Source organism: Lathamus discolor, chromosome 2 (assembly GCF_037157495.1).
Source record: "Lathamus discolor isolate bLatDis1 chromosome 2, bLatDis1.hap1, whole genome shotgun sequence".
In the NCBI taxonomy this organism is placed as follows: domain Eukaryota; kingdom Metazoa; phylum Chordata; class Aves; order Psittaciformes; family Psittacidae; genus Lathamus; species Lathamus discolor.
Window position 1 is genome coordinate 126,225,937 of NC_088885.1, and position 12,922 is coordinate 126,238,858.

At 37.9% G+C, this 12,922-nt stretch overlaps 1 protein-coding gene across 4 annotated transcripts in view; it reads right to left on the minus strand.

The window, feature by feature from the left end:
• The window catches only part of NCOA2 (nuclear receptor coactivator 2), a 194,269-nt gene that overhangs the window by 154,396 nt on the left and 26,951 nt on the right, over positions 1-12,922 (minus strand). The window contains exon 1 of one of the 4 annotated variants that reach the window (XM_065668420.1): positions 8,018-8,032. The exons of the other annotated variants lie outside the window; for them this stretch is intronic. The gene's annotated coding sequence lies outside the window, so the exon portion shown is untranslated. Of the gene's footprint in view, positions 1-8,017; positions 8,033-12,922 lie in introns of those variants that run through there. 4 annotated transcript variants of the gene reach the window in all.

Consider the following 12,922-nt stretch of genomic DNA (forward strand, 5'->3'; position numbering starts at 1 on the left):
AATGGTAGCTCGACAATCATCAGCGCTGCTTTGGATATTCTACAGTGTCATGCAAACACATTCTGATTGAGTTTTTTTACTCATGTAATACCATTATTTCATTATCATCTTTACCATGTAGAAAAACAATATACAAATGTCTGAAAAGGGCAAGTGAGTACAGCAAGCAAATACAAGCAGACCAGGACACTCCCATTGTAACAACTTCCAGATGAAGAACATACTCTCATTCAAAAACTCTCAATTCATTACCATAGGAAGATTTCTCCTGGTAATATGTTGTTTTTCCTCAAGATGCCAAACACTTTTTTTGGTGTTAATGAGAAAAAGCGGCTTTGCTCTGGGGAGCCTTGAGCTCTGAATTCCCTTTCCCCCTGCCCTTCTGCTTCAGAACAGAGTAGCATAGAACAAAGGTTTATGCTACAAGTTCACAAATGACAGTACCACCAGGATTCAAACTACATTCTTCTGCCTCAAAAGGAAGGACATAGATTGCTTCACCACACTTTGAATAAGACACAGCCCACATCCACAGCTGAAGATTTCAACTGATCCTACCTCAGGAAATCTCAGAGCTGCAGCTGCTACTGAATCTTGAAGGGGCAAATAGCCTGCAATTTTCTTATTGCTGCTTCCAATTGCATCTGTCATCTAACCCTTATCCCCAGACTGGGGAAATTTACACTGCAATCATCGCAATACTACCAAAGAATCGCAGAATGACTGAGGTTGGAAAGGACCTCTGGAGGTCATCCAAGTCCAACCCCCTGCCCCAGGCAGGTCAGCTAGAGTGGGCTGCACAAAACTATGCTCAAGTGGGTCTTGAATATTTCCAGGGATGGAGACTCCACATCCTTTCAGGGCAATGACCAAACTATGTCGTTTTTCATTTATGATGAGCCCATTCAAACACTGTGTTTGGGCATTCCCGCCCTTCTGCGCTTTGGAACATGAAAGATTCATCCAACTTTAGAATTATACATTAGTCAAAGCCACTTGAAAGAAACCGTCTTTCCTGAGCACAGTCACCAGACTCTTCAAGCAAGACTTCTTCCCAACTCTACTTATATTCATATAATCTATCTACAGGCTAGAGCTCAGTGGCTCTGTATTGTTTCAATAAAGCATTCAAAGTGGTTACACTTTTAAAAGAAAAACTGGTAACTGCTATCTGTCTTTCTATGCAATTCTAGAAGGGAGACAGACCTGATACGGTTCATACTATGCACATTAATAAGAATAGCTGAACAAGACCTGAGCAGCTCACTTGCGGAATATCAAAGAAAATGAAGATCTTCCCGCATGATAACCATGGTATCTCAACAAGAACTTCCAGAAAGCTTGAGGAAGTCCTGGCTAAAGTAATGAGACATAGCTTTAGCAAATGATATGCTGGAATCTTCATAGACCTCTCAAAGATAACTGATTTTGCTTCAGATGAAACTGACAAGAGGACAAGGAAAAAGACATTATTTGCAAGGCAGACCAATTCAGTCCTGTGCTCCATCAGAACTTCTTATAAGAATAAAAAATGAAACCAGGAAGACTTCTCAAAGTAACTTAAATGAGGAAGTTTCTTCAAGGGATGCCTAAGTGAAGGAAGAAATCTACCGAGATGAAAAAGTAGCGCTTTTCTATTATGACAGAGACTTGAGATACATGGAGAAAAACAGCTTTGGTGGAAGATTTCAGCCCTGCATCAGACATCAAGCAGCCCTGGTAGAAGAAAACAACATCGTCACCAAGAGCTACCAGTATGTCAACACTAACACTGCAGGAACAGTCATAATTTGACTCACTCGAAGATGAAGGATTCAGTACTGACTCCAAGATACGTAAACCTCCAGCCTTAACCTCACAGAAGTGATGTAACTTTAACACAAGAGGTGTGCCCGCTTAGAGAAACCCTCATGAAATCTCTTATCCCCCTGTTTAGCCAGCTCTGTGAAAGCAAATAATGTTGGGCCACACCTGGGAATCTTTGATCTTTCCTGCTTCAGGGAGGAGTAATCACCAGCCCAGACAGATGGATGAAGTGGGTCAGAGCATTTCTTCATGGCATGTAGTTTCTTTCAGTCAATAGATCTCCTGTTTTCTGGAGCTGGTTCTTATAACCAGAACTTGTGACAGAGCCAACTTCAAAGCACGAGTCTGCTACTGAGACAGTAACTACAAGTCACAGCAGCTCTTCATGAACTTTTCCATTAAGAATCATCTTAGATAGGAATCACAGACTTCCCACAAAATCCCCACTGAGAGTTTAGAAAAGGGGAGTTGGGGGGAGTGGAATGCTAGAAACCAGGCCCCCTGAAAGACTGTCATACAGCAAAAGGCATTTCAAAGACCAAATGCTTTGTTTTCAACTACCCTGCTTCTTTAGGGTTTCCCCAAGGCCACCAACAAGACAGGACCTGCTCAGTCTGCTGATAATGAGATACAAAAATCAGGTGCAGTCAGAGAGCACCCTCCAGCACACACACAGCCTCAAGCACCTCAGAAGCACACAACTTCTTCGCACAGCAAGACATATGGCCTGGGCAGCTCAAGGGGCAGCTCAAGAGACAGCAGTTGCTAGAAACGGGGAGTCTAAGGGGCAAAATGTACATATGGGCATTCTCAGGCTAAGCACCTACTGAATGCCATCAAACACAGATGGCACCAAGAAACAAAACCAAACCCCAATGCCTCACATCTTGGTAAAAACCAAAGCTTAGCTAGAACTTCCCTAACAAAAATAATTCCTAACTCCCTTCAGGTAAAAAGGAGAACACAGCTGTGACAGAGGGACAGCTGATGCTGCTTCATCTGCTGTATCTTTGTTGAAAGGCAAAGCACACACACTCTGGGCAGCTGCACACATCTGGTATTCTGCGTGTGCAGCTACCATGGGCAATCTGGGCACACACCCAGCGTGCAAGGTTTCAACTCAACAAGAACACAATGAAATAATTACATAACAAGAAACGGCCTTTAAAAATCAAAGCCAAAAGCCACTAGATTCAAGAGGTCTGCTAATGTCACAGAAACTGCACCACAGTTACACTGAAAAATCCCAGCTTTGATTCATTGCTGCTGTTTTCAAGTATTTATAGTCTTCTTGATGAAACACATGTAAGAAACTATGAACCAAAACCTGAAAGCTGTCAGTATAAAAGCAACTCGGACTTCTTTCAACCCCTTTTCAGCAGAAGGGTTAGAACTAGATAATCTTTAAGGTCCATTCCAACCCAAACCATTCTATGATTCCACAAATTTAACCATATTAACCTTTTTTCAGTTACTGTTTGCAGATTTGCAATTGTACTTTGATAATAACCCAGTTGGTACGTCCATAATAATCAGTTACAAAAGCTGGGCTTGCTCAGATTCCTTAAAGGCTGAATCAAGGCAAAAAAAATATAGCAAGCTTAATTGCCAGCTCAGGAGATAGCCCTATTTAACAAAGCATATGTACTCAGTTAAACATTACGTAAATGTTTTCTTCAAAAAAAAAAAAAAAAAAAAGAGCATGGAGCATGTATTTAATCACTGTTCTCAAAATCAGGGCCACAAAAAATCCGTATGTGGACATTTATTTATTGTTATTTTCAAATGATTCCACATGTACACTTACTCAAGTGTAAAAACTTAAGTTTTTCAATACAGCACATCAAACATGAAAAAAGCTGGGAAAAAATGCAGTAATAGTGGAAGATTTATCTAAGAAGAAAATCATGACAGTCAGTGTTAAGAATTTTACAGCACTAACACTATTAAAATGCATGTTCATGTTGTGGCCAAAAGAATTATATTATAGGCCTACAAATAAATGTAAAAAGGCAGCAGTTTCCCAAATGGTAGTCCAAAAGGCCATGGTTGGCACATGGTCCTATTTAGAGTATTTTTCCTGTAAGTCTCTATTAGAAGTGTGTGGTGGTCTTGAATATATTGACAGAGCAGAGCTTTTCCACTGCTAAAAACTTCTGGAAAAACCCAGCTCAGTTTAGGTTAAAAAAAGTACGTTTAAGTCAAACAGTAACATTTCCTTTCATACCTATTTAATACCCATTAGAGGTTCTATAGAAACTGTACTTAAGTCAAAACTAGTAATTATTTAATAGTGTTTTCAAACATATTCAAGTTATTCTGGCAGATTGGTGTGTTTGGAGCCATGTTCCTTATTTATAGTGTGAAATGCAGAGGCTGCTCACACTAATCAATTATATAACCCTTTTTTACACCTGAAAAGCAAATATAAATTCTCCAGGTTTTTCAAGACTTGAAGGCCCTCTCATTAATTAGCCTTATAAGCCAATTAAAAGATGGTTTTTAAGCATCACTCAGACAATGTTTTGTTTAAATAACTGTAAGAAAATACCATTCTATTCAATATTTAAATTTATAGTTTCAGTGACTCACTGGAATTTTACAGCAGTATTTACTATCCTTGGCAAGCAAATCAAGCACTGGAATCGGTTGCCCAGGGGGGTTGTGAGTGCTCCATCCCTGGCAGTGTTCAAGGCCAGGTTGGATGAAGCCTTGGGTGGGATGGTTTAGTGTGAGGTGTCCCTGCCTATGGCAGGGGGGTTGGAACTAGATCTTGAGGTCCTTTCCAACACTAACTATTCTATGATTCTATGATTCCTTAAGTAGAGTTAAACTCTATACCAAAGTGAGCATATAAAGCAAGATTTGTGGGAAATAGACCAGCTTTCATCTACCTAAAGTCAAATATGACACACAAGTGCAGGAACTAAGTGGGAAGTTACCGTTCACTTGAGCTAAGCCCGTGCACAGGAGCAGTTTCTGCCCACTGCAGAAATCAAGGAAACCTCAACTCAAAATCTGTACCATAACATGTATTTTTGCACTAAGCGGGCACAACAGCCTTTCAGGTTGACATAACACTCTTTTGAACATGGCACGGATCTATATATACTCCAGTGCGTACTGGACCACAATATTATGCATGGCTGATAAATAAACCCATGTTAAAGGGTCCATCTTCAGAAACAGCAAAACAAAAATACCTCAAATATGACATGCACCACTAGTATTTCACATTCGGAACCTATCAATAGCTAAAGTGAACTCAAAGCATGCTTGTTACAAAGATACAGAGCTGTAAGGAGAAGAAAGGATGCTGTCTGTTCAGTCTCACCCCCCTCCAGATGGGATTAAGGGACTGCACATTGCTAAGAATTTCACTGTTATAATTGTTATTAAACTTACTATGGACTCATAATAACTACATGCTGGCAATAGTAATACTGCTACAGAACTGAGCTTCTCATCTTGATACCTACTAAGTTTACTTTTTACTTTGTTCACCTGATAAAAAGCCAACGCACTTCAACAAAACACACATATAAGATTGGCAGCAAGTAGGTATGTACGTTCCAGACTGTATTTGCTACAAAATAGTCAGATTTACACTGTACTGTAAAAAGTCCGATTTTTCTTAACTCGGCTGTATTGTAACCTAACATTTTTTGCTGTTTATAGGTTGATCGGCATTTATGTAGTTTTATGACATATGAAATGTTGTACTTACCACCACCATGCACCAACCTTTGCACACATGCATAGGCTACACAAAACTAAAGCCACAAAATGGGAATAAAGCTGTATTTTTTCCTAATAAGTTTTGGAAATTATTTATTCAAGGTTAAAATATTATTTTCTTCCTGTAATGGCAACTTTTTCAAAGTTGGTTAAAATGTTTGCTGTTATCATCTCTACAGGTTGCTAAACACTTTCAGGGTACAAAGTCACAAGTTCTGTGGAACGGTGCTCTGTGTACTGTGCCACTGCCAACACAACTTCCCTAGGTAACATGCACCATGCAAACATCATCTGTAACTGCAGAGTCACAGGTCTGTGCTTTGAAGTTTTGTTAACAGAACACACAGCAGGTTCCACTTTACCAGGCAAAGCACCTTCTGGGTTTCCTACAACCACAGCATGTGCTAAGTCAGTGCATCCCTTCCGTGCAGCCAAGAAGGTTTAAAAGATAATCTGGGATGTCAAGAAATCACAGGATTTGTGCAGAAATTAGTGGAAAAGAGAACAGTGTTTCTCTGCTCTGTGACACAGTGAAGAAGCATGTCAGCAGACCCTCAGTTTTAGTATTCAAAAGTCTTCATAAAAAATTATAAAGAAAATTTTTTCTTTTCCCCAAAAAATATTCTTCCAAGTAGTATTATTCTACATGAACACTGTACTTCTGCTGATTTATCCTATTAGTAAACAAATATATATGGTAGCATATTTACTTCTACTCCTTGGCACACACATGCAATAAATCAGTTCTTGAAACAAGTCACCTTGTTAAGTAGGATTTCAAATAATAGCTGGAAACATTCGGGTTTGTCTTCTATGTTAAAAAGTTAATACAACATATGTTAAAATGACAGAGTACTGGCTGAGCATTCCCACAAAACTCAAATTGTGCTTCATAACATTCAGAAAAGCCTCAAATGGGAGAACAAGCAGCCTCCTGACAAATGAGCCCTCTTCCAGGGCAACATATCCCATGTATGACAAAATCTGCAATGTACACAGGGGAGACTGGCAAAGATTGCTTAATGAAACTGGCAAAGATTGCTTAACACCCTAAAGATCAATACCTTTGCACAAGCAGCATGACCTAGGAAACCAAGTACGGAAATGGAAGTCAGCAGCTCTTCAGTTTAATGCTGGTGCACAAACATGTATCTATCTGGTTGCTTAAAGGGAAAAGACTGATACAGAGTTATAATTACAAGTGCTGCAAAGTTCTCTGAAGAAATATATACGTCTCAAGTAATAAACCATTGCTGCCTCCAGTTTTAGGAATTTTGGCAGAGTAAGAAAAAAAAAATATTGGATACTGTATCTCTTTCAAAAAAGAAAGCATTTCCCTAGTGCTTCAACTAGCTCAGCAAAGAGAACACATCTCCAAAGGAAAAAGAAAAAAAACACATTAATAAATACGCCAAAACAAATAAAAGCTCACACACGGGCATTAGAAACATGGACAACTAGAGCAAGAGCTCCAACTGCCAAACTTACCATTCATATTTAAAAGATTGCATGATTTTGTTTTCCTTCTATAAAGCAACAATGTAAAACATTCTATACACTGAAGTCCTCTAAAAAGCTAACTCCACAAAGCAAAATTTAAGTTACAGACCATTATCAGGTTTTTTTTCTTCTGGCTTGTCTTACAACAACTAACGAGAGATTTTAGGAAACACCATGTGCAAACATCATTGGAGAAGAAATCTATAAACAAATTTTAAGAACATTTCTTCTTACAATCATTCAGAACACAAAACCCCCCCCCACAGGTAACTTCATATCTGGCCAAAAAATGTCTTGCATATATACTGGAGGTGCCCTTGGAATTCCTTAATTCTTCTAATTTCCTCATTAATTATAAGAGGATTGAGAAAATCTTAATTGGCTGACAAGTTTAATTTTTTGTTTTCTAGTCATAGTACAAGATCTTAGTGTCACAAAAATTCTAACTTATGCTTTAAAAAAAAAAAAAACCCCTCAAGTATAACCTTGTATCAGTAGGTGTGCTCAGAATGGCACCAGAAACAAACACTATCACACCCACGATTCATAATTAAAGAAAATATTCTTCACATCTAGTTCACTGCTAGAAAGAATTGAACTGCTAGAACAGGCAGTTCTGCAGCAAAGCTGAGTACCATCCTGACCTCTCAACTCTAGAAGCCTCATTCATTAAGGTTTTCTACAGGAACACACAAAACCAATAGCAACTAAGCAAAAAGGAGAGGTTAAAAAAATAAAAGAGCAAGTACCCAAGGCTGCAGCCTTAAACCTAGTTTTAATGGGAAAGCAAGTTAAAATAGTTCCAAAGTACTTCTGACAGTAAGCACAAAATATGAACCACACGATCAGCTGGAATATATACCTGGTTTGGCTGAGGTCTTTCCCTCTCAGTAATGTTGACTTCTGCCCAAGAGTTAATTAAAATAAGCTGGCCGTATCTATCAAAAGTACAAAAAATATGTAGCAACTATACCTTAAGCTGAAGACAGGTAAATTTGTATTGACTTATAGAAGTAGGTCTTCTTTTCAACCCTGAAAACAAATGTTCTAATCAGCAAGCAAAAGTAGATAATTTTCAAACCTGCATGTACCCAAACACACAAATGGAAAGAAAGGAGATGCAGTAAAATCTGTTCCAACATGCTGTACATTAGAAAGCTGACTCTCACATTTCATAGGAGCCAAACTAAAAGAAAGATGCAATGAAAAGCAGGTTAAGAACAAGGTAGAACAAAAACCATACAAAGCTTCCACACACCATGGTACTGAGGGAAGACATTAAAACACATTTCTGTAGTTTACAAAGGTCAAAAGAAAATTCCCAGACAATTTATTCTCAATTCTGTCTTTGAACACGCACACACACACAGACACACACACACAAGCCCTTCACATGTGTCCTTGGGTTTTAAATTAAACATACCTTCCCTACAGATCATGAAATTGGCAGTGTCAGACACAAATGTTCGGCTAAAGCAAGATAACGAAACCAAGCATCCATAATTTAGCAGAAAAGTTAAAATGTTAGAAAATAAATGGACTCATGAATAGTAATAGTTTACCACAAGGATTTTAATTTTATATATGGCAGTCTTCTGAAATTACAGAGCTGAAGAGCGACAGCATAATGAAAAATTCCAACAAAAAAGTAATTTCAAAAGCAACCAAATGCACAGGAAAAACTGCTTGTCCTTTTGTGTACAGCCCATTCAAAGCTGGTTTTGCAATCGCAGCTATTTGTAGGATGACAGGTAATTATTTACGCGCAAGTTTCAGGAGCAAAGATGGACATAATATACAGTTAAGGCTGGAGAATGAAAGGCAGCTGAAGCCTGTGCAGATACTCTCCAAAGCATTCCCTATGCAGAAAGCTACTTTCACAAGAATTCCCACTAATTTACAACAGCGGAGGAATCATCCCCTCCAGCTGGGCTGAGATTTTACTCTGCTGTTGGTTATATTACATTCCTAGCAACAAAACTTGTTGACATTAAGGTTGGATAGTAGAACTGGCACTAGAATAAAAACCATCCTGCATATCCTTCTAACATTTTTTTCCACTACTGACAGCACTTGAATGGCCCAAGAACTTTGTTTAGAAGTTTATGTACAAGACAAATTTCATAAAATGTGATCAAGGAAAGAAGTTTTATACTCTGCCTTACAGAAAGCTGATGTTTTATTTGCTTTTTATTGGCATACGCCAGTGGTACTTTGTCTCTGCTTTTGAAGTCACCCACCCATTTCTCCTTTACTTTCCAGTTCCTAGAAAATGTATAAACACCAGGCCCAAATGTTTCAGGACTCATTTTACCCGAAGGCCATTCCTTAACGGGACGAGCTCACACATGTGGCTAGCTGCTATATTAAGGAACAGGATTAGTATCTGAAAACCGATCAACATCTACATCACCATTGAATGGAATAACTGAAATTACTGCATCATCATTCATCGATAGGCCCACAATCAACTCCAAGCATCGCTCACGTGGTACATGAGAACAAAAACGAGGCTTTAAAAACTCAGTTGTTTTCCTAACAGAGTTGCCACTGTTGCAAGACGTGACCTGGAAAGCTTATGAGGTGCAACTGAGTACTTACTCAGCTGGAAGTAATAGAGTGATACTTTCACAAGAGCCTTTAAAAACCAAGTGTGCAAGTGATGTAACACCATAAGATAGAAAAAGGACCGGAAAACAATGTGTAGAGCAGAGGAATTAAACACATTTATGTAAAAAGTAAAACAGTTACTCTGAAGGGTTTTTCTCATTTCTCATTTTTTCATTTTCTCATTTTTTGCGTGGTAATAACAGTGCATATTTTAGGAACATCCATTTGTGTATTACACTTGGGAGAGAGATAAACACTCATTTAATTTGTAGAACAGCATTAGATGCAATAGCCCTATCTTTCCACTTCTGCCAGAGTTTATGACACTTTATTTACTTGGTTATTTGAACCACAAGAGGCTGGACTTTTAACTTCTTTTACTGACCAAATCCCGAGATATACAGAATGTGTATAAACACTTAATTCACATAATTATGTTGAAACAAGGCCATACATGTCCACACTAAAACAAACACAGACATTCATGACTATTGAAGTCAACATTTTAGCTCTCAACTTATGAGATTTGGGAGCAGAAACCTCAGGATATACTTGCACATGAAAAATAAAGAGTATGCGTTAATTTAGATTTTCATGGCTATTACTGATGTAAATAGTGCAACACAAATTTATGTACTTTGAGACTGCAGTAAGTTAACATAAAACATGTTCTTAAAGGATGGTTATAAAAACATCTATCATAGTATTTGTAGTCAAATATACAAATTAATATATTTACAACTGAGCTAACATGCCATAACAGTTGATTTGCCAAATACATTCGTCACTTGAGTAGAATAAACAAGTATTTTTAAGTTTTTAAAGCTTTCTACAGTTCAGATGTCTCATTTTATTTCCCTTCCCATCCACTTGCTTCTTTGCATTTATCTCCATGATTATGTTATATTAAAATGCACATAAGTTCTGTATTTGGTAAATGGGAGATAAGAGATTTTTCATAAAACTAGAATTCTGAATGGTGTTCAAATGTATGCAGATAATATTACTGGTTTTGTAATGCTGGCACAAATTAGGTCCTATTCATTTTTATGGTTTCTGTTACCAAAGTGAAACAAAGAATGAAAGTGCTCCATTTGGTTTCTTTAATGCAGAAAAATGGAAAGTATCAGAAGTACAACTCAAAGTGAAGCTCATTTGAAAGCTGAGGAAAAATATTTGTGAAAAAGAGAAGTGTTAACATTTCAAGCTATTATTTGAAAGCTCTTAAGGGAGAAGTTGGGAGAGGGAAGGACAGGATTACAGCGATGACGTTACAAACATACTCTATAGTGGAGCAAAACAAGTGCAAGTGGGGGGTATGACATTATGTAAAAGGAAATACATAAATGAGTCAACAATTACATTTACTGTTTTAAAAATACCCGTGAAATTTTGTTTCATCACCTAAAGCAGACTTTAGTGGATTCCCTCATCATTTTATTGCTGTAACCACAGGTCTTTTTCCCACCATTTTGTTTTCTCCAGAATTAAATCTCATTTGGAAGAAGATCATAAACTTGACAGGGCAAAAGCAACAGCTCCTGGTTTCTGTTCCTTTCCATGCATCTTGTCACCACAAGGAAGTGAGAAGGGGGCACCACTGACAATGCAGGCTGCTCAATATTGGACTAGCAGCACTCTGATTTTCTAAAAGACAGCATTCATCAAAAACCACTAACTTACCAAAACCAGTTCCTTTGCAAGAACATTCCAGTTTGAAGAGTCTTGTTGAGGAGCAGTCAGGATGAATCTGAGTGAGGGTGAGAGTATCACCCCAAGACAACCCACTGAACACTGCCTAGTACTTACTACAGATGTTTAAAACCCTAAGTTGAATTGGACAAGTTGGCAATTTTACAACTGGAGTCCATGTCACCACAGGGAAAAAGCATAACACTGGCTATTTGTCACTTCGGAATCTCTTCCAAGTAGCCTGTGATAAACTTCTGAAACCATAATCTCATCCTCACATGGAACAAGTATACACGAAATGTCTCACGATTTGAGAGAAAGGGAAAATATAAATCTGGCTTAGCACTGCTTAACTTCTGACACTTGTTAAAGTCTTAAACCATATTTCTTACCCTTCACTCCCATTTCCTAAGATACTCCCATGAACAGGGGCTGACAGCTGGTGTGAGTGTACAGCAGGAGCTATGGGACCATCAAAGGACTCTGTTTTTCAGCTCCTCCTTGTGAGACACTTCCCAGAAGCATTAGGAAACCAAGTGGCAGAAGGGCCAAACCAAAGAGACAACTCAAGCTTCAGGAGTACTTCAACTTGTTTGTCAAGGATTCAGAGACTGGCATAAAGTGACGTATATCATGAGAAACTAGCTGAGTCAGTGCAAAAACTTAAATTATACACTTGATTATGGATAACAGGACTCTGTCTGCTCCTTAAAGCACCATTACAAGAGTTTCTCAAGAGCCATCATAAGGCAATGAAAGAAAAATACAGCGTTAAGCTCCTCAGGTGGTCAAAAGCTTCTCTATTAGAGTAAGATGCTTTCAGCTCCTTTCTATAAAGCCTGAAGATTGGTTGAACATTTTTAGGTTATGTTTTTGGTAAGCTTTTACTTTCTCCACAGCAATTTAAATTGCATTTTGTGGTAAAATTTTAATCTACTGAAATATAAATGTGCATAAAAGAAAGACAATTAAGCTTCATCTGCAAAAAAATATTAAAGCTGCCAATATAAAATGCACACATGAAAAATTAAGCCTATAAAAATATATAATGAAAGACATCTGGCACAAATGTCAGTTTTTGCATGCTTGTTTTGTCAGCTGTCAAATCATGGTAATACACGATGGTAAAAGGCACACTGACAGCAACTTTCTGGTATTTCAGAGAACAATCATAAAATATATGCAGCTATAAGAAAATATCTGCTTTGCTACCAAAGTAACTGAACAGGGCTGGCGGTCTTCAGAAAAACTAGTAACACGTAATGCTTCTGACTCTCAAATGGGAGTCTGTGCAGGACAGGTCCCAAATCATTTCTTTCCCACATAAAGTGAAAAGTTACCTGGATTTCTGAGCAATTGCACATGCAATCCTTTATAGAGTTATTGTAGCTAAATACTGTTCCAATAGAGCAAATTACATAGCATCAAGAAATGCTACTCATTATTTGCTTACTCTTGAAAATAAGAAAGTCTTAAAATATATGTAAGAGGGAAAAAAAAATTTCCAATAATTTCCTGCTTGATTTCATCTATGATAAGTCAATTATTTTGGTATGTTTTACTGATTGAAAAAGCC